Here is a 21,534-nt window from a genome sequence, read left to right on the forward strand (position 1 = left end):
CGCCTTTTAACGGCGGCCGCTAAGGGTACTTAAACCACAGCGCCGTTAATTAACAGCGCTGTGGAAAAAGTAAATAGCACCCCCCAGAGTCGGATTTTCTCCGGGGTCTCGGCTGCCGAGGGTAGCCGAGACCCCAGAGAACATGATTCGGGGTTTTTTTTACCCACCCCGCATTTGCGATCGCCGGTAATTAACTGTTTACCGGCGATCGCAAAAAAAAACAAAAAACGCGATCTCTTTTTAATTTCTCTATCCTCCGATGTGATCCCACATCGGAGGATAGAGAAAAGGGGTCCCAGGTAGCCCCCCAATACTTACCTATCTCCCCCGATGCTCCTCGTGGCTCCCGGTGGGCGCTGCCATCTTGAAAATGGCGGGCGCATGCGCAGTGCGCCCGCCGGCCGGCCCCGCGAGAATCTTTGGGGTCGAGCCGAGACCCCAAAGAGCATGATCGGGGGTCGGTTTTAGCGACCCCTGTTTTGCGATCGCCGGTAATTAACTGTTTACCGGCGACCGCAAAAAAAAAAAAAAAAAAGCTAAGTGTAATTCTCTGTCCTCTGATGTGATCGCACATCAGAGGACAGAGAAATAGGGGGATTCGGGGACCCTATCATACTCACCTGTGTCCCTGGATCCTCCTGCTGCTCCTCCTGGCCGCCGGCATCTTCTGGGCAAAAGAAAATGGCGGGCGCATGTGCAGTGCGCCCGCCATCTGTCTCCATCTGCCGGCCGGCAGGAGAAGAGAAGTTGGGGCTAAAATTAGGGGTAGGGTTAGGGGTAGGGTTAGGGGTAGGGTTAGGGGTAGGGTTAGGGGTAGGGTTAGGGTTAGGGGTAGGGTTAGGGGTAGGGTTAGGGCTAGGGTTAGGGCTAGGGCTAGGGGTAGGGTTAGGGCTAGGGTTAGGGGTAGGGTTAGGGCTAGGGGTAGGGGTAGGGTTAGGGCTAGGGTTAGGGCTAGGGTTAGGGGTAGGGTTAGGGCTAGGGGTAGGGTTAGGGCTAAATTTAGGGTTAGGGTTGGGGCTAAATTTAGAGTTAGGGTTGGCGCTAAATTTAGGGTTAGGCTTCTTTCACACTTACGTCGGTACGGGGCCGTCGCAATGCATCGGCCCGACATACCGACGCACGTTGTGAAAATTGTGCACAACGTGGGCAGCGGATGTAGTTTTTCAACGCATCCGCTGCCCAATCTATGTCCTGGGAAGGAGGGGGCGGAGTTACGGCCACGCATGCGCGGTCAGAAATGGCGGATGCGACGTACAAAAAAACGTTACATTGAACGTTTTTTTGTGCTGACGGTCCGCCAAAACACTGATCCAGTGCACTACGGACGCGACGTGTGGCCATCCGTCACGATCCGTCGGCAATATAAGTCTATGGGCAAAAAACGCATCCTGCGGGCACATTTGCAGGATCCGTTTCTTGTCCAAAATGACAGATTGCGACGGATGCCAAACGACGCAAGTGTGAAAGTAGCCTTAGGGTTAGGGTTGGGGCTAAAGTTAGGGTTAGAGATGGGATTAGGGTTAGGGTTTGGATTAGGGTTGGTATTAGGGTTAGGGTTAGCATTAGGGTTACGCTTGGGATTAGGGTTAGGTTTGGGATTAGGGTTAAGGTTAGGGTTGTGATTAGGGGTGTATTGGGATTAGGGTTAGGTTTGAGGTTAGTGTTGAGATTAGGATTAGGGGTGTGTTGGATTTAGGGTTTTGATTAGGGTTATGGTTAGGGTTGACATTAGGGTTGTTTTGGGGTAAGGGTTGGGATTATCGTTAGGGTTAGTGATTAGGATTATGGATCGGGTTGGGATTAGGGTTAGGGGTGTGTTGGAGTTGGGTTGGAGCTAGAATTGGGGGGTTTCCACTGTTTAGGTACATCAGGGGGTCTCCAAACACGACAGCCAATTTTGCGCTCAAAAAGTCAAATGGTGGTCCCTCCCTTCTGAGCTCTGCCGTGCGCCCAAACAGTGGGTTAGCCCCACATATTTGGCATCAGCATACTCGGGATAAATTGGACAACAACTTCTGGGGTCCCATTTCTCTTGCTACCCTTGTGAAAATAAAAACTTGGGGGCTACAAAATCCTTTTTGTGGAAAAAAAATATATATATTTTTTATGACTCTGCATTATAAACTTCTGTGAAGCACTTGGGCATTCAAAGTTCTCACCACACATCTAGATAAGTTCCTTGGGGGGTCTAGTTTCCAAAACGGGGTCACTTGTGGGGGGTTACTACTGATTAGGTACATCAGGGGCTCTGCAAACGCAACATAACGCCCACAGACCATTCTATCTAAGTCTGCATTCCAAAACGGCGCTCCTTCCCTTCCGAGCTCTGCCGTGCGCCCAAACAGTGGTTTACACACCCACATATGGGGCATCAGCATACTCAGGATAAATTGGACAACAACTTAGAGGTCCAATTTCTCCTTTTACCCTTGTGAAAATAAAGACTTGGGGGCTACAATATCTTTTTTGTGAAAAAAAAAATATTTTTTATTTTCACGACTCTGCATTCTAAACTTCTGTGAAGCACTTGGGCATTCAAAGTTCTCACCACACATCTAGATAAGTTCCTTGGGGGGTCTAGTTTCCAAAATGGGGTCACTTGTGGGGGGTTACTACAGTTTAGGTACATCAGGGGCTCTGCAATCGCAACATAATGCCCACAGACCATTCTATCAAAGTCTGCATTCCAAAAAGGCGCTCCTTCCCTTCCGAGCTCTGCCGTGCGCCCAAACAGTGGTTTACCCCCACATATCGTGCATCAGCGTACTCGGGATAAATTGTGCAACAACTATTGCAGTCCAATTTCTCCTGTTACCCTTGTGAAAATAAAAACTTGGGGGCTACAATATCTTTTTTGTGGAAAAAAAAATATTTTTTATTTTCACGACTCTGCATTCTAAACTTCTGTGAAGCACTTGGGCATTGAAAGTTCTCACCACACATCTAGATAAGTTCCTTGGGGGGTCTAGTTTCCAAAATGGGGTCACTTGTGGAGGGTTTCTACTGGTTAGGCACATCAGGGGCTCTGCAAACGCAACATAATGCCCGCAGACCATTCTATCAAAGTCTGCATTCCAAAACGGCGCTCCTTCCTTCCGAGCTCTGCCGTGCGCCCAAACAGTGGTTTACCCCCACATATGGGGTACCAGCATAGTCAGGACAAATTGGACAACAACTTTTGGGGTCCAATTTCTCTTGTTACCCTTGTGAAAATAAAAACTTGGGGGCTAAAAAATCTTTTTTGTGGAAAAAAAAAATATTTTTTATTTTCACGACTCTGCATTATAAACTTCTGTAAAGCACTTGGGCATTCAAAGTTCTCACTACACATCTAGATAAGTTCCTTAAGGGGTCTAGTTTCCAAAATGGGGTCACTTGTGGGGGATTTCTACTGTTTAGGCACATCAGGGGCTCTCCAAACACGACATGGCGTCCAATCTCAATTCCAGCCAATTCTACATTGAAAAAGTAAAACGGCACTCCTTCTCTTCCAAGCTCTGCGGTGCGCCCAAACAGTAGTTTACCTCCACATATTGGGTATCAGCGTACTCAGGAGAAATTGCACAACAACTTTTGTGGTCTAATTTCTCCTGTTACCCTTGTGAAATAAAAGATTGTGGGCAAAAAGATCATTTTTGTAGAAAAAATGCGATTTTTTTTTTTTTCACGGCTCTACGTTATAAACTTCTGTGAAGCACTTGGGGGTTCAAAGTGCTCACCACACATCTAGATAAGTTCCTTAAGGGGTCTAGTTTCCAAAATGGTGTCACTTGTGGGGAGTTTCCACTGTTTAGGCACATCAGGGGCTCTCTAAACGTGACATGGTGTCCGATCTCAATTCCAGCCAATTCTGCATTGAAAAAGTCAAACGGCGCTCCTTCACTTCTAAGTTCTGCGGTGCGCCCAAAAAGTGGTTTACCCCCACATATGGGGTATTGGCGTATTCAGGAGAAATTGCATAACAAAATTTATGGTTACATTTCTGTTTTTACACTTGTGAAAATAAAAAAATGGTTCTGAATTAAGATGTTTGCAAAAAAAAGTTAAATGTTCATTTTATCCTTCCACATTGTTTCAGTTCCTGTGAAGCACGTAAAGGGTTAATAAACTTCTTGAATGTGGTTTTGAGAACCTTGAGGGGTGTAGTTTTTAGAATGGTGTCACACTTCATTATTTTCTATCATATAGACCCCTCAAAATGACTTCAAATGTGATGTGGTCCCTAAAAAAAAAAATGGTGTTGTAAAAATGAGAAATTGCTGGTCAACTTTTAACCCTTATAACTCCCTAACAAAAAAAAAATTTTCTTTCCAAAATTGTGCTGACATGTGGGAAATGTTATTTATTAACTATTTTTCGTGACATATCTCTCTGATTTAAGGGCATAAAAATACAAAGTTTGAAAATTGCAAAATTTTAAAAATTTTCGCCATATTTCCGTTTTTTTCATAAATAATCGCAAGTAATATTGAAGAAATGTTACCACTAACATGAATTACAATATGTCACGAAAAAACAATCTCAGAATCAGCGGGATTAATTGAAGCGTTCCAGAGTTATAACCTCATAAAGTGACAGTGGTCAGAATTGCAAAAATTGGCCCGGTCATTAAGTACCAAATTGGCTCTGTCACTAAGGGGTTAAAAACAACAGTATCACTGTGCTTGATTGGACAGCAAACTCGCCTGACCTTAACCCCATAGAGAATCTATGGGATATTGTCAAGAGGAAGATGAGAAACACCAGACCCAACAATGCAGACGAGCTGAAGGCTGCTATCAAAGCAACCTGGGCTTCCATAACACCTCAGCAGTGCCACACACTGATCGTCTCCATGCCACGCCGCATTGATGTAGTAATTGATGCAAATGAGCCCTGACCAAGTATTGAGTGCATGTACTGAACATAACACTTCAGTAGGCCAACATTTTGGATGTTAAAATCATTTTTTCAAGCTGGTGTTATAAAGTATTCTAATTTACTGAGATAATGACTTTTGTGTTTTCATTGGCTATAAGCCGTAATCATCAACATTAACATTAATAAACACTTGAAATACATCACTCTATTTGTACTTATCTAATATATGAGTTTCACTTTTTGTATTGAAGAACTGAAATAAATTAATTTTTTGATGATAGTCTAATTTTGTGAGATGCACCTGTAGTAGTGCACATCCTGATTGGAACATGCAAATCATAAGACAAATGTATTTTGGCTCACAAATCAGGTACATATTTGAACTCTAAGTATTTATTACATTTATAAGATAATTCAAAAGAAAACATGTTTATTTTCTTCCATATCCCCCACTTTGTCCACATCTGCCTCCTGAGCAACCTCCTCCACACGAGCCACCGGAACATCCTCCACAGTCATTACACGAAAACAGATTTGAGATGGCATCAAGGAATCCTTGAAAGGAAAAAAAGTTTATTACCCTTTATGTTTTATATTTTAGCCTTGAAAAGACCAGAAAGGGTGTCAAAGAAAGGGCAATAGTCACAAATATTGGGCTTTTATGTCATGCACTCAGTTACTACTTAAATACGACTCAAAAACAATTTTGTAAATGTAAAATTTTTAGGGCACAGAAAAGGATTTGAATTTTTGAGGTGTGCTTTATGTGGCTGTCCAAAATTAGAAAAAAGTGGGCACCTTTTTTTTCAAAAAACAGAGCCACACCTGTTTCCATTACGTGTGTAAAATTGGGGCTTGACCTCATTTCCTTTTAGTAGAGCTGCAATACCACCCAAAACCTGTAGACATGAATTGGCCTGTTTTAGGAATCTTCTACTAAACAGTCCATGAAAAATGTACAACAAATGGAAGGCATCTGAATGCTGTCCTATTTATTTCACAGGTCCATAGACTTGTATTTGGGAGCTTAATCCGACATTTGAATCAATATTGGAGAAGTCCAGTCTGAGTCTGAATGAATGAGCCCTACCTTTGTATTTTCAGTAATAATCTCTGAACAGAGGCCACTTACCGCTAACGGAATAGCAGCGTAATCCGCATCCGGAATCACAACAACTTTGAATTCTTGAACACTGAGAATTTTGTTGACATTGGCTGACAGAAACTGACTGACAGTTAGTACGGGAAACAACTGGAGGACATCCTAAAACAGAGAGAAATTTTGTTTAAGAAACTTTTGGAAACAAAGCGGTTGTCTGAACCTTCATCTATTTCTACAGATCTCTGCTAATTGCTTCCTCTCAACATGCCCAAATTGATCATTGAGCCAATCACTAATCATTAGTTGATGGGGAGGTTACTGCCATTTCCTTTGTTTGGGAAGGACCAAAAAGTAGAGACCAGCTGGGGACCTTGGAAGCATCGGGACAAGAGCTCCAGTGGATCAGTGAGAATCACTTCTTTTGTGTATTTTATGGCTATAGGTTATAATTAGATCAATGTTTGAAAAAAGAAATGTTGAACTTGATGGGTCTATATCCCACCCCCTAAATTCCTACCACTGCTTAATTGATTACGTTAGTTGAGGTTCAATGGCTTTTAAAGCAGCTTTCTTTTATTAAGGGCATGATAATGCATTCTTCATGTTCTTTTGAAGTGCATAAGTGATAAGATTGGCCAATTTCTGGTAGATATATCAAACTTCTGTTTTGAACTCATAATCGCACCCCCTTGATGCAGAAAAGGGCATCAGTCACGATCATCAGGCTGCAAGTAAGGCCGGGGTCACACTTGCGAGTTCAATGCGAGAAACTCACGCATCAAGTCCCGGCACTGCCGCCGGCACTCGGGACCGGAGTGTGCGGCTGCATCGAAATACATGCAGCCACACTCTCTGTTCCCGAGTGCCGGCGGCAGTGCCGGGACTTGATGCGCGAGTTTCTCGCATTGAACTCGCAAGTGTGACCTAGGCCTAAAGCAGCGGATCAATGCACTTTCAAGGAATCAAGGTTCAAAGTTGATTTGCTCAGGGAAGAAAAGCCATTTCCCCTTAAAGGAAGACTCCTAGCCCAAATGTTTTTAATCTACACAAAGATTCATACAGGGGAGTTATCCCCTATAAAATTATACCTTTTCTTTATTAATTGTTGCCTCTGTTGTGGAGAAAAAGCTCTTTATGAAGTATGTAAATTAGGGTTCTCGACCCATGCTTGGCGTGGCCCAGCAGATTATTCACCGCACCACCCACTGGTTTATGGATGTGTAAGGCCGGCGTCACACTTGCGAGTTTTACGGACGTAAGAGCGCAGAAACTACGTCCGTAAAACTCGCAAAAAATACGGCACAATTATTCTCTATGCCCCTGCTCCTATCTGCCGTATTTTACTGATCAGTATTATACGGCTTTCTACGGCCGTACAAAATCGCAGCATGCTGCGTTTGTCACCGTACTGCGCAAGAAATACGCCAATGACAGTCGATGGAAGCGTGAAAAATACGGATTACACACGGACAAGCAGTGTGACTTGCGAGAAATACGCAGCGCTGTTAGAGAGAAAAGCCGGTAATTCAGTGCGGTGTACAGTAAAATCACACTGACAGCTTACAGTAGAATAGGTAGAATAAATGTGTACACATAGAATAGGTATATATATATATATGTCATTAGACACATATATGTATATATATTAATATTTTTTCCAGCGCTATACAGCTTGAAAGCCGGTAATTCAATTACCGGCTTTTTCTTTCTCCTTCCTAAAACCCGACATGATTTGAGACATGGTTTACATACAATAAACCATGTCTTCTCTCCATTTTTTTTGCAGATTCCACACTACTAATGTCAGTAGTGTGTATCTGCAAAATTTGGCCGTTCTAGCTCTTAAAATAAAGGGTTAAATGGCGGAAAAAATTGGCGTAGGCTCCCGCGCAATTTTCTCCGCCAGAGTAGTAAAGCCAGTGACTGAGGGCAGATATTAATAGCCTGGAGAGGGTCCATGGTTATTGGCCCCCCCTGGCTAAAAATATCTGCCCCCAGCCACCCCAGAAAAGGCACATCTGGAAGATGCGCCTATTCTGGCACTTGGCCACTCTCTTCCCATTCCCGTGTAGCGGTGGGATATGGGGTAATGAAGGGTTAATGCCACCTTGCTATTGTAAGGTGACATTAAGCCTAATTAATAATGGAGAGGCGTCAATTATGACACCTATCCATTATTAATCCAATTGTAGTAAAGGGTTAAATAAAACACAAACACATTATTTAAAATTATTTTAATGAAATAAAAACAATGGTTGTTGGAGTATTTTATTCTGCGCCCAATCCAGTCACTGAAGACCCTCGTTCTGTGAAAGAAAAAACATAATAAACCAACAATATACTTACCCTCCGCAGATCTGTAACGTCCAACGATATAAATCCTTCTGAAGGGGTTAAAACATTTTGCAGCAAGGAGCTTTGCTAATGCAGGCTGCTCCTCACTGCAAAACCCCAGGGAATGAGTCTAAATATAGATCAATGAGCTATATTTAGCTTCATTTGCGGTGAGGCGCCCTCTGCTGGATGTTCATAGATCGTGGGAACTTTCCTAGAAAGCTAAGCCATACATATATGTGTCTAATGACATATATATATATATATATATATAGACAGTATATATATATATTTTTTTTTCTTTTTGGGACACATGGATCATTTCTATAGCGGTATGTTGGTTTTGCAAGCCTGCGAGAAAACCACGCAGTACGGATGCCATACGGATTACATACGGAGGATGCCATGCGCAAAAAACTCTGACACACCCTGCCTACGGAGGAGCTACGGACCACTATTTTCGGGACTTTTCAGCGTATTACGGCCGTAATATACGGACCGTATTGTTTTACGCTGTGTGTGACGCTGGCCTTAGGGGTTGGCAGGTCCCCTCAGTTGCTCCCTCCTCTCCTTCCGCGTGACCCCCCTGTGCACTGTATATAAATATGTTATGTATTCTTAATGTATTGTGCTCTGTTTGCCTGGTCCTAACATTTACTATTGTAATGTATGTGACTGTGTTAGAAGTAAGGAAAAAGTTAAGTACCGTAACTTAGGGGGCTGAGTCAGCAGCATCCAGAGCAGACAGAAAATCTCAGTCTGCAAGCAGAAAGCCCGGGTACATCGTCCACGGCGGATGTGTGCTACAGAAGGGGCATTGCCAGACTCCCGGATGAGAGATATCTGCTGCCCCTGATCAAAGAGTTACTTTATACGGACTGAAGGCTTACAACACAGGCCCCCAGGACTAGGGAAGGGCCGTCGCTGAAGGGGGTCTCAGGCAACCAGATGCCAGCGGTTGGATGTCTGCAAATCTCGGCCACTGTGGACGTGGGTACTGCGGCAGCACATGTCAGGGAAAGAGCAGGAAGCCAGTGTTGAAATTGTCTTTTTGGCCATCCTTCATCATTTATTCAATAAAAGTTCCTTTTGCCTGTTTGAGTACAGCTGCCTTCCAGACCTTTATTTGCCTGGACTGCTGTGACCAGATGAAGAGAAGGTAACCTCTGTGGAAAAGCTGTGTTGGTCCCATCTATCTATGTGCAAGTGACCAGGGGTGCTCACTGAACGTTTGTTCAGTGGACTCTATGTACTGTGCCTTTAAACAACTCACCACAACTACCCCATGGTCACCCTTGTTACAGATACAGCCGCCTTCATCTGCCCTGATTGACAGCTGCAGCTTGAAGGATAGTGGAGCAGTCGCAGAAGTAAGGACAGACCTATGGATTGTCTCCGGACAGTGCTCCTTCTGGACAAGCCAGAGGAGCCGACTGCATCCAAAAACCACTGGGCATTAGTGGCTGATCCACACCAAGGGTTCTTTGAGCACCATAGTTTGCATATTAGAAAAATTACTTTTTGAGCACAATGGAGGCAACAATTAATAAAGTAACGGTAAAGGTGATTCTTAAAGAGACTAAATCCCTGTAAGTATCTTTGGTTAGATTAAAAAATGCATTGGGGCTGACCAAGTCCCTTTAAGTCCCTTTGAGAACATTATTCTTGGTCCCTTTCAATCCATCTGTTTAGACCTTCTTTAGGTAGCATTTTCAGACACGCAAAAATGAAGAAATATAATAAATATTTATAATAATAATTATAACGACACTTCCGCACTGTTCTGTCTGAAAACCCCCACTCCACTCACTCTGCAACCAGCACGGCTTCAATGTATATATACATAGCCAGAATTGCGGATTGAAAAAAGGACCAGAGTCCATAGTAAGGATACAGAACATAAGAAGCTTGAACACCCCAGTATAAAGTATATGGATATTAAAGTCACATAACAGATTATAGTACAAACATATCCAAATAGAAATAACAATTCTACAAACAGGCGGGCAACCATACAACCATGGGGTAATAGTAGAGGCAAAATTATGATGCTGATATATAAATGTCACCAAATATTAATTAATATCAAAATGGTTCAAACTCCCTATGGGGAAACGGGAGAGGAGCGTGCATATGCCACGGTCCGTGGAGTGTATACACATTAAAAAGTGCAGAAATAGAGGATATCATGGATGAAATGTGTTGATGGTCATAAGTTACAGACCCTCTACAGTTCATGACTCCTGACATCCCCTGTAGTCTCTGTCACTAAATAATGGTGTGATCATGAGTGGCAGGGGCAATGGATACAAACATGAAAAGCACCAACATAGTCCAATATAGATGGTAGCAAGTCAACTAGACAGTGAAAAGTCCTTTTAGTCATGTATGATGGAATGTCTGTACGTCATGCAGAGGCCCCAACACGCATTTCACCTTGGCTTCCACGTGAAATATCTGCACGTCACACCACGTGGAGGAAGCCCATGTAAAACACGCTTTGTAGCTGCTTAGGTACTTGGTCCACCTGGGTAATAGATGAGTAAGAGATACTAAGAACTAGTATTTGCAGTTTTGGTTTCCAGCAATCATTATGGTTATGGTTTCTCAGTGCAGTCACAATTAATTACCTTACTGATGAGTTTACATGGTGTGTTTTTGCACTGGCATAAATGTTATATGATGATGGCAATTTAAATATGTTTGATATAATATACAGACTCCTATACTGTACTAGCTACTATATTCTAATGAATTTCATTAAATAATATCTCTTCCCAAGCCAAATACACATATGTGGCATGTACTATATTGACACCTTTTTTTGCTTATGCTTTTGTCTTCATGCTTCTTCCAATTGTTATATGTCATTTTTTAAGATATTTGTGCATAAAAATTAATACAATGGACTACTCCATTTTTTCTGGTATATGAATTATAGTTGTCCATACAGTTTAATGGCCCCACACAGTGCTCCATACAGTATAGTTGCCCATAGATTGCTCCATACAGTATAAAGGCCCCCATATATTGCTCCATACAGTATGATGAGCCCCATATAATGCTCCATGCAGTATAATGGGCCCATAAAATAATCCATACAGTATAATGGCCCCATATAATGTTTCCTACAGTATAATGGGCCCCATATATTGCTACACACAGTATATAATGGCTACCATATATTGTTCTATATGGAATAATGTGCCCCATATATTTGTCCATTCAGTATAATGGGCCCCATATATTGCTCCATACAGTATATAATAGGCCCCATATATTGATATTGCTCTTACAGAATAATGGCCCCATATATTGCTCCATACAGTATGTAATGGGCAACATATATTGCTCCATACAGTAAAATTGTCCCATCTAATGCCCCGTACAGTATAATGGACCCCATATATTGCTCCATACAGTATAACAGCCCCATATAATGTTTCATACAGTGTAATGGGCCCATATAATGCTCCATATAGTATAATGACCCATATATTGCCCTATACCGTATAATGGCCCCATATATTACTCCTAATAGTATAATAAACTTCATATAATGTGCCAAACGGCATAATGGGCCCCATATAATGCTTCATACAGTATATAAGGGCACATATTTTGCTCCATTCAGTAAAATTACCCCATATAATGCTCCATACATAAAAAATCAAATATCCATCTCTCTTGTTCCTGCAGGTCTGGTCTCCACAGCGACTCCTGACTCTGTAGTGCTCATGACATAGGGCGCGCTGTAGTGACATCATCGCACCCTCAGCCCAGAGACGTCAGATTCAGAAGACTCTGAAGACACTAGAGCTGCACAGCTGAGGGGAACGAGGAGAGGTGAGTATTTGAGGGGAAACCGAGCTCCCCTGACTCATGGACCCTGTAGCGACTTCTGACTCTGCTGTGCTCATGACATAGGGCGCGCTGTAGTGACATCATCGCACCCTCAGCCCAGAGACGTCAGATTCAGAAGACTCAGAAGACACTAGAGCTGCACAGCTGAGGGGAACGAGGAGAGGTGAGTATTTGAGGGGAAACCGAGCTCCCCTGACTCATGGACCCTGTAGCGACTTCTGACTCTGCTGTGCTCATGACATAGAGCGCGCTGTAGTGACATCATCGCACCCTCAGCCCAGAGATGTCAGATTCAGAAGACTCTGAAGACACTAGAGCTGCACAGCTGAGGTGAACAAGGAGAGGTGAGTATTTGAGGGGAAACCGAGCTCCCCTGACTCACGGACCCTGTAACGTACAGGTGGCCCCGACGTCTAGTGCCCCCCATTCATCCAGGGCCCCGACACTTACCCACGTGCCCTTGTCATTGCAGCATGTCAGGTCTGCATGCATGCACCCTTGACTGCCCTTTTAAAGAGTCTGTGCCCCTAAAAGCCTTTTTTTCTTCTCTCTCTGACCCACTGGGAATTTCACTAGTACCTCGCCAGTCCGACCGTGTATGTGTATGAGTCGCCCGCCAGGGCCGTGGGGTACTCGGTACCAGGTCCGGTGTTGACAGGGGGATGTGGTGGTGGCTGCAACCCGGTCCGTGGCCCTGGGCGCCCATGTAAAAAGGAAAGGTCTTTAAAGGGAATAAAGTTTATGTTCGTGACGCCACCTGTGGTATTCGGTCAGGATGACCGACGCTGCTTTAAGGGGTCCTCTGGGGTGATGTTATGGCAGCTAGATGGTATAACTTCCCACAGGTGAAGTATGTCCCCAGGGCTTCCCAGTGTGTAGATGGTAGAATGGTGAGAGGTGCAGTAAGGAACGAGGACACAGGTTTGCAGTCTCTTTACCTCGTTTACTGAAGACTTCAGCAGCCACAGTCCAGGACACTGGATCACAGGGCAGGTAGGGTCTGGCCAATTTGGAGGCAAGTCCAGAGTCCCCTTATCCAGGTGGAAAATAGAAGCCTTCCTTTTCGCTGTAGTGGTGTAGTCCCTTACTGCTAGGAGCTTCACATAAGGTCCTCACAGATGTTATTACTTTCTCTCTGTCCCCCGGATAGGATAGGACAAAACCCGTATGACTGGTGACTTGAGCCTGTTTATAGTTTCTCAGATGACCCGTCTCTGTGGGGTGTCACCGTGCCTCCTGGGTGTGAGTGCGGACAGGTAACGTGCAATTAGCTGTTCTGCCGACCTCTGATGTAAGGCATGGAGGTCCTTACAACCTCAGTGGACTGGCTACCGGTGTCCTGAGCGTCAGTAGGAGGCAGCCTGCTCGGGGCTGGTCCACTTCTGGTATCTTCTCCTGTGCTTCTTCTCCTGCACACTCACTGCAATCAATTCTTTTTTCTAAATGTCTCTTTCCGGGAGCTGCAGCTCTGTGGCATGCACAGCTCCGTAAACACTCTGTCCTCCTCAGACTGCTGTCTGGAACTCACTAGCTTTCCCTACAGACTACCAGTTATATATATATATATATATATATATATATATATAGGGAGTCACCTAGTAAATAGGATCAAAAGCTCCACCTGGTGGCCTGGAGAGTGAATGTGTTGCATGTTTGTGGTACCTGGTTACAGTTATCCTTTCTTGCTTCCAAACGTAGCATCACTCTCCCCATGAGGAAAGCGACATTACTGTGACGACCAGGACCCTGGGGCGCCACCCTTATGTAGTGTGCATATGTATATAGTGTGTATATGTTGGGTATATATGAGGTGTAGATATGTATATTTATATATAGTGTGTATATGTATATGTAGTGTATATATATATATATATATATAGTATGTACATGTACAGCATATATACTGTGCATATGCATATATGTAGAATGTATGTGTATATATGTAGTGTGCATATGTATATAGAGTATATATGTTGTGTATTTAAATATATATATATATATACACCATGGGTACGGAAAGTATTCAGACCCCTCTAAATTTTTCACTCTTTGTTTCACTGCAGCCATCTGGTAAATTCAAAAAAAGATCTTTTTTCACATTAATGTACTCTCTGCACCCCATCTTGACAGAAAAAAAACAGAAATGTAGTAATTTTTGTAAATATAATAAAAAAGAAAAACTGAAATATCACATGGTCATAAGTATTCAGACCCTTTGCTCAGACACTCATAATTAAGTCACATGTTGTCCATTTCCTTGTGATCCTCCTTGAGATGGTTCTACTCCTTCATTGGAGTCCAACTGTGTTTAATTAAACCGATAGGTCTTGATTTGGAAAGGCACACACCTCTCTATATAAGACCTCACAACTCACAGTGCATGTCAGACCAAATGAGAATCATGATGTCAAAGGAACTGGCCAAGGAGGTCAGAGACAGAATTGTGGCAAGTCACACAACTGGCCAATGTTACAACAGAATTTCTGCCAAGGTTCCTAAAAGCAAAAGAGCCTCCATAATGCTTAAATTGAAGAAGTTTGGGACCACCAGAAGACTTCATAGACCAAGCTACGGGGCCAGAGACAGCAGGTGTGCTAGAGCAGCTAACCAACCAATGCATTTCAAAGGCTCTAGCCCTCTTCGTCAGGTTTTTTTTTTCTCTCTTATCCTTTAAATAGATTCTACCAGCACCTATAAGGGTTTATCAAAAAATCTACCTCATTATCAATGATGATCTAATGAGTAAGTGCTTTTTGAACTTATATCCACTTTACTACACACATTTATTTTTTGCTTATGTAATGTAGACAGTGCAGATGAATGCTATATTTTTTTTTTTTACCAAGTATCTATACTACTTATCTAACAGGTCCACACAGAACCTGTTGTATTCACCAGCAGCATTCTACAATAAGCAATCGTCTCTTCACCAGCAACTGCCTGCAGCGCCAGTGTTTCCCCTTTTTATCTTTAGAGTCTTCCTAGACCTGTCCGTCCAGCCAAGCTGAGCAATCGTGAGAGAAGAGCCTTGGTGAGAGAGGTAAAGAAGAACCCCAAGATCACTGTGGCTGAGCTCCAGAAATGCAGTAGGGAGATGGGAGAAAGTTCCACAAAGTCAACTGCAGCCCTCCACCAGTCGGGCCTTTATGGCAGAGTGGCCCGACGGAAGCCTCTCCTCAGTGCAAGACATATGAAAGGCTGCATAGAGTTTGATAAAAAAAAACACATGAAAGACACCCAGACTATGAGAAATAAGATTCTCTGGACTGATGAGATGAAGATAGACCTTTTTGGTGATAATTCTAAGCGATATCTGTGGAGAAAACAGGCACTGCTCATCACCTGCCCAATACAAACCCAACAGTGAAACATGGTGGTGGCAGCATCATGCTATGGGGATGTTTTTCAGCTGCAGGGAGAGGACAACTGATTGTCATTGAAGGAAACATGAATGCGGCCAAGTACAGAGATATCCTGGATGAAAACCGCTTCCAGAGTGCTCTGGACCTCAGACTTGGCTGAAGGTTCATGTTCTAACAAGACAATGACCCTAAGCACACAGCTAAAATAACAATGGAGTGACTTCAGAACAACTCTGTGACCTTTCTTGACTGGCCCAGCCAGAGCCCTGACCTTAACCCAATTGAGCATCACTGGAGAGACCTGAAAATGGCTGTCCACCAACGTTCACCATCCAACCTGATGGAACTGGAGAGGATCTGCATGGAAGAATGATAGAAAATCCTCAAATCCAGGTGTGAAAATCATTCCCAAGAAGACTCATGGCTGTACTAGCTCAAAAGGTGCTTCTACTCAATACTGAGCAAAGGGTCTGAATACTTATGACCATGTGATATTTCAGTTTTTCTTTTTTAATAAATTTGCAAAAATTTCTATATTTCTGTTTTTTTTCAGTCAAGATAGGGTGTAGACTGTACATTAATGAGAGAAAAGGGGAACTTTTTTGAATTTACCAAATGGTGCAATGAAGCAAAGAGTGAAAAATTTAAAGGGTTCTGAATACTTTCCAAACTCATTGTAGTGCGCTTCGGTGAAATGAACACTATGATTGCATCATTCCTACCATATGACAATATTTATGCATCCTTTAACAATCAGCAGCAATCAATCATTAGTGGGGCAGATTGTTGTATTATCCTAAACCTCTCCCCATTTCCCTATCTGCTGATATCTCCTGATATTAGCAAGTACGGTAATTATTTGAACATTTTGCATCTTGAAATATATAAAATTGCATATGCAAATTGATGTAACATTATTATTTTAAAACCATATGATTCCCTTTATATTTTCTGTGCAATTGTCTGATCAATAAAACATGATGGAAAATGTTTGCAATAAAAATAATCAAATATATAAAGCAGTCAGTAATTAATATTCCAGTAATAATGTCCCTTCCAGATCCCCCCCCCCCATATTAAGGCCCAATCATACATCCACCCCACACATCCCCTGTTAGTAGTCACAGCAATGTCTGGCCTCAGCATTCTTACTTGGTCTTCTTATGTAATATCCCGATATTGGGGTTATTAGCGCAATGAGCAGGAAGGACAGCAGCAGGCATCCCGGAGACTTCATCTTGTGTCTTTGCTGTGCTGGCACCGCCCGGTTGATTTTATCTTCTTCTTCATGCAATAAACAAGGGTGTTGCCTAATGAAGGAGATGTAGCTTCATCACTTGCTTGCACAACTCTCTTGATTAATACATCATTTCATGAATTTGCATAATAACATATCAGATATATATTCGGAAGATTCCTTGCACGATTGGGGACATTGGATGGGCAGAATAGGCAGCTGCATAGGACACACATCCATCAGAAGCTCCCCCCTCCCGGTCCTATCCTGCCTCACGTGAAAGAAAGCAACAATAAAAGCATACTGATAAACATTGTAGTCCCTTTAAAGAAAGTTTTTCATTTGGATAAGACCCTACTTGCACTTTTTCCTCGCTCTCAGCTTCTACTATTACACTGCTCACATGTAGCGTCTTAATATCAGGATCCGTAAGAAAGGTGGTATCAAGCAGTGTTGACTACATCTTGCACATATGGGGGCACTATGTTGCGGCATTATGGAGAAGCTTTCTCTTGCACTAGGGCACTTATCTGTGTGACCGGAACTGGAGCCATAACGAGGATTTGGGACTTGAACTAATTGGGAGCGGGGGCTATCAAAAATGGGGATCACTGAGTCTAGTAGTCATGAGGACATTCTGACACATCACTGGTACTGTTAAGGGAGCGTCATGGCTGATACTCATTGAAGGGGGGCACTGTGCGTTTTACTCTAATGCTCTTATTAGGGCACTGCACCATTGTGGAGTTACTGTAGACTGCACTGTAATAATGATGGCACTATAATGGGTCATCATTGCTGACATTAATCAAGTGGATACTGATGGTTGCACTTTTTGGATGTAGGACACTGCGTGGTGCCTCTATGTCAACCTTCTTACTCTACTTTCTCTTTTATCTTATACTACTCTAATCTTTTATAGGAAGTATTGCTCTGATAACGAGGTCTCTTGACTATCAGTCTTATTGGGCACTGTGGCAGTAGAGCGCCCCCAGACACAGGGCCACAAGTCACTCGGTACCGGTCCCTTCTTCTCGGTTCTGCGGTTGTCACGGTGGCTGGACCCGGTCGTGACCCTGCTAAGGGGCGTCCAATGAAGGTGGTAGAACAGTCTGTCAGGGGTTCGTGACACCACCTGTGGTGTTCGATCAGGGTGACCGACGCTGCTGTGGGGTCCACTGGGGTGATGGAATGGCAGCTGGATGGTGTACCTTCCCACAGGTGAAGTATATCCCCAGGGCTTCCCAGTCAGGTGGATGGCGATGGTGTGAGGTGCAGGCAATAACAAGGACATAAAGTTGCAGTCTCTTTACCTTTTTACTAAAGGCTTCAATATACTCAGTCCAGAGCACGTTCAACCGGGCTATCAGTGACAGACCGGTCCGATGGGCAAATCCAGAGTTTCCCTCGCAGATGGAAATCGTTGCCTACCAATAGCGCCTGTGTGTTGTAGTCCTACCCTGCTGTTGCTAGTTTCTAACGTCCCCCAGATATATTTTGGCTAGGACGCCACCCGTTTGACGGGAAGGCTTGGAGGTCTTCCAGGACCCTAGAGACGCCCCTCTCCCAATGTTGCCCCCTATGTCTTCGTAGGTTTAGAAGGTAGACAGCCAACCTATAGTCAACTGTCCAGCGGAATTTGAAGAAAGGCCTGAAGTCAGTTACTCCTACGGTGATCCGGCCACCGACTACGCGCCTCTGTAAGATGTTGCCTGTCTCTCTCGGCACAACTCTTACTGGCTCTCCTTTGTGCTTATTTCGTTTCTCACTGTTCCACAATATTCTTCCCTTCGTGTCTCTCTCTTGGGATACCGCCGCAAGGTGTGCAGGCGCGGCTCTGTTACGTTCTGTTCTGTTCGCTAGGCACCTGCCAGGTTCCCATGCCTGACAGGGACCCCCCTGTGCCTTCCCCCTGCAACACCCCCTGCCACGGGATGTTGCCTAGTTCCAACCCAGTCAGCTTCTGACTAACTTCCTCCCCAGCCCCTAGTTTTACCAGTGTGAGGAGTGGCCCAATAAATAAAGCCTTTTTCTCCCCCTAGTGGCCGGAGTGTGAAGTGTAATGTGTTCTGGTGATACCTGGTCAGGAGAACTCTTTAGTGCCATCAGACGTACCGCTACTTTCCTTAGTGGCAGAGTGCCATACTGCAATGACCAGGTCTCTGGGGCGCTGCAGCAGTACTCTGAGAATTTGCTGGTTATCAACTAGTTTGAAAGTATGTTGATTGGCACTACTATGGCGCTCTTGTGGTTGTTACTATAACATTTACTGTGTGGTTTTGCTGTACTTTGTGAATCTTAACTCACTTGATGTTAGTGTTTCATCGAAGGTTGGGATTTGGGGATAAAGTTCACTTTAAGTTTGTTCAGAACCAGAGTGGAGACAGAGTGGCTCCCAATATCCCCTAGAGTCTGTGGTAAATAAATGTGGCTCTTGTCTTGATCTGTGATTGGATGGATGGAAATGCTGTGCCATCTTAGAGACTTCTTGTGGTTTTTATTTCGATTATATAAAGAAGATACCTTCAGTTTGGTCATTTTTTCTACAAGTAGAAGAATATTCTTTATTTGGACGATGGGCTAGTTGTTTTACATCCATTCAATATATCAATATACAAAAAAAGTTGCCCTCTGTAGTGCAAAAGCATGTCAATATGAAATATATGAAATATGAATAGCAATACTGCTCTGGATAATAAGGAAAAATTAAGACGCTTAGCACATAATTTGGCCAATTCATGCATGCCCAGCAACCAACTACACGGTGGTCTCACGCTCCTGGGACCCTATGTGTGAATACCACTCTTAGACATAAGTCTCAGTTCCTGGGTGAATACGGATACCTCTCTCAGAAAAGCTTGTATTTTTGGGTAGGTAGGATCCTGCTGTAATTAAAATCACCACATGTTGAAGTGCTCGGTCAGAGAGCTAATATACAAATAACAATAGACTGACTGGCACCTCCAAGCTAATGTGAATAGGTGCATACTAGGAGCAGCTACCTCCATATAAAATATACAGTGGGTACAGAAAGTATCAGACCCCTTTAAATTTTTTACTCTTTGTTTCATTGCAGCCATTTGGTAAATTCAAAAAAGTTCTTTTTTTTTTCTCATTACTGTACACTCTGTACCCCATCTTGACTGAAAAGAAAACAGAAATGTAGTAATTTTTGCAAATCTATTAAAAAAGAAAAACTGAAATATCACATGGTCAAAAGAATTCAGACCCCTGCCCAGTATTAAGTAGAAGCACCCTTTTGAGCTAGTACAGCCATGAGTCTTCTTGGGAATGATGCAACAAGTTTTTCACAGCTGGATTTGGGGATCCTCTGCCATTCTTCCCTGCAGATCCTCTCCAGTTCCGTCAGGTTGGATGGTGAACGTTGGTGGACAGCCATTTTCAGGTCTCTCTAGAGATGCTCAATTGGGTTTAGGTCAGGGCTCTGGCTTGGTCAGTCAAGAATGGTCACAGAGTTGTTCTGAAGCCACTCCTTTGTTATGTTAGTTGTGTGCTTATGGTCATTGTCTTGTTGGAAGGTGAACCTCCGGCCAAATCTGAGGTCCAGAGCATTCTGGAAGAGGTTTTCATCCAGGATATCTCTGTACTTGGTCGCATTAATGTTTCCTGCAATGACAATCAGTTGTCCTGTCCATGCAGCTGAAAAACATCCCCATAGCATGATGCCGCCACCACCATGTTTCAGTGTTGGGATTGTATTGGGCAGATGATGAGCAGTGCCTGGTTTTCCCCACACATAACGCTTAGATTTATCACCAAAAAGGTCTATCTTTATCTCATCAGACCAGATAATCTTATTTCTCATAGTCTAGGAGTCCTTCATGTGTTTTTTAGCAAACTCTATGCGGGCTTTCATATGTCTTGCACTGAGGAGAGGCTTCCATTGGGCCACTCTGCCATAAAGGCCCAACTGGTGGAGGGCTGCAGTGATAGTTGACTTTATGGAACTTTCTCCCATCTCTCTACTGCATTTCTGGAACTCAGCCACAGTGATCTTGAGGTTCTTCTTTACCTCTCTTACCAAGGCTCTTCTTCCACGATTGCTCAGTTTGGATGGACGGCCAGGTCTAGGAAGACTACTGGTGGTCCCAAACTTCTTATATTTAAGCATTATGGAGGCCACTGTGCTCTTAGGAACCTTGAATACTGCCGAAATTATGTTGTAACCTTGGCCAGGTCTGTGCATTGCCACAATTCTGTCTCTGAGCTCCTTGGCCAGTTCCTATGACCTCATGATTCTCATTTGGTCTGACATGCACTGTGACCTGTGAGGTCTTGTATAGACAATGTGTGTGCCTTTCCAAATCAAGTCCGATCAGTTTAATTTAACACTGCTGGACTCAAATGAAGGAGTAGAACCATCTCAAGGAGGATCACAAGGAAATGGACAGCATGTGACTTAAATATGAGTGTCTGAGCAAAGGGTCTGAGTACTTATGACCATGTGATATTTCAGTTTTTCTTTTTTATTAAATTTGCAAAAATTTCTAGATTTCTGTTTTTTTTTCAGTTAAGGCTAGGTTCCCATTGCGTTAATGGGACTGCGCTAACGGACAGCGTTGCATGGCGAAATTAACGCCGTGCAATGCATCCATTAGTGCGCCCATTCACGGCAATGGGAACGCGTATCACTAGCGCGTGCAATGTTCGGCACGCGCTAGCGATGTGCCGGTGTTTTGTGGCGCGTCCGCGGCGCGCCCGAGGTCCATTCCCTGCTCTCGCAGATCGGAGATCTGCGAGAGCGGGGACGTTAA

The 21,534-nt window shown here is 43.6% G+C and overlaps 1 long non-coding RNA gene across 1 annotated transcript; it reads right to left on the reverse strand.

The window, feature by feature from the left end:
- Positions 1-5,233: 5,233 nt before the first annotated feature.
- LOC138637812 (uncharacterized) lies at positions 5,234-16,811 on the reverse strand. Its single transcript, XR_011312423.1, has 3 exons — positions 16,675-16,811; positions 5,993-6,124; positions 5,234-5,415 (listed from the first exon to the last, which is right to left on the reverse strand). It is a non-coding gene; the product is annotated as an uncharacterized lncRNA (long non-coding RNA).
- Positions 16,812-21,534: the final 4,723 nt, after the last annotated feature.

This window comes from Ranitomeya imitator, chromosome 1 (genome assembly GCF_032444005.1).
Source record: "Ranitomeya imitator isolate aRanImi1 chromosome 1, aRanImi1.pri, whole genome shotgun sequence".
Classification (NCBI taxonomy): domain Eukaryota; kingdom Metazoa; phylum Chordata; class Amphibia; order Anura; family Dendrobatidae; genus Ranitomeya; species Ranitomeya imitator.